Consider the following 1,709-nt stretch of genomic DNA (forward strand, 5'->3'; position numbering starts at 1 on the left):
GGCCCTAGGGCCTGGAGCCCGGTTCTCCTCAACCCTAACCCCAGCTCTAACCCTAACCCGGCTGGAGGGCATGGAGCCCGGTTCTCCTTAACCCTAACCCCAGCCCCAACCCTAACCCTAACCCCAGCTCTAGCCCTAACCCCAGCCCCAGCCCCAAACCGGCCCTAGGGCCTGGAGCCCGGTTCTCCTTAACCCTAACCCCAGCTCTAACCCTAACCCGGCTGGAGGGCATGGAGCCCGGTTCTCCTTAACCCTAACCCCAGCCCCAGCCCCAAACCTAACCCTAACCCGGCCGGAGGGGCTGGAGCCCGGTTCTCCTTAACCCTAACCCGGGGTCGGCTTGTTTGAGAAAGAAACCCAGGAATCGCCTTCTTTTCCCGAGTTAAGACGAAATACGGATTTTTGTAAAAAAAAGATTTCCTTGGGCCAAACCAAGTTCAGACTCTTTAGTCCTTCATATATAGCCATTCCGAGTAGGTTCCATGCACAAAACCTCTTTAAATGGCCTTTTTTTGACAAAGAAACCCAGGAATCGCCTTCTTTTCCCGAGTTAAGACCAAATACGGATTTTTGTTAAAAAATGATTTCCTTGGGCCAAACCAAGTTCAGACTCCTTAGTCCGTTATGTGTATGTTCATTCTGAGTAGGTTCCATGCACAAACCTCTTTAAATGGCCTTTTTTGAGAGAGAAACCCAGGAATCGCCTTCTTTTCCCGAGTTAAGACGAAATACGGATTTTTGTTAAAAAATGATTTCCTTGGGCCAAACCAAGTTCAGACTCCTTAGTCCGTTATGTATATGTTCATTCTGAGTAGGTTCCATGCTTAAACCTCTTTAAATTGCCTTTTTTGAGAAAGAAACACCGCAAAAGCTTTCCTTTGCGGAGTGATGTCGTTGCGCAGGGCATGAGTGCCTGGATGTTCTGAGAGGGGAGCAGGGATGAATGCCTGACCGAGGAGAGGTGCTGAAACTCGGCCTGGATGTGTGTCTGTGCGCAGGGCATGAGTGCCTGGATGCTGTGAGAGGGGAGCAGGGATGAATGCTGGACCGAGGAGAGGTGCTGAAACTCGGCCTGGATGTGTGTCTGTGCGCAGGGCATGAGTGCCTGGATGCTGTGAGAGGGGAGCAGGGATGAATGCTGGACCGAGGAGAGGTGCTGAAACTCGGCCTGGGTGTGTGACTGTGCGCAGGGCATGAGTGCCTGGATGCTGTGAGAGGGGAGCAGGGATGAATGCCTGACCGAGGAGAGGTGCTGAAACTCGGCCTGGATGTGTCATTGCGCAGGGCATGAGTGCCTGGATGCTATGAGAGTGGAGCAGGGATGAATGCTGGACCGAGCAGAGGTGCTGAAACTCGGCCTGGATGTGTGTCTGTGCGCAGGGCATGAGTGCCTGGATGCTATGAGAGTGGAGCAGGGATGAATGCTGGACCGAGGAGAGGTGCTGAAACTCGGCCAGGATGTGTGTCTGTGCGCAGGGCATGAGTGCCTGGATGCTGTGAGAGGGGAGCAGGGATGAATGCTGGACCGAGGAGAGGTGCTGAAACTCGGCCTGGGTGTGTGACTGTGCGCAGGGCATGAGTGCCTGGATGCTGTGAGAGGGGAGCAGGGATGAATGCCTGACCGAGGAGAGGTGCTGAAACTCGGCCTGGATGTGTCATTGCGCAGGGCATGAGTGCCTGGATGCTATGAGAGTGGAGCAGGGATGAAT

The sequence above is a fragment of the Odontesthes bonariensis genome, unplaced genomic scaffold (genome assembly GCF_027942865.1).
Source record: "Odontesthes bonariensis isolate fOdoBon6 unplaced genomic scaffold, fOdoBon6.hap1 scaffold_123, whole genome shotgun sequence".
NCBI lineage: Eukaryota > Metazoa > Chordata > Actinopteri > Atheriniformes > Atherinopsidae > Odontesthes > Odontesthes bonariensis.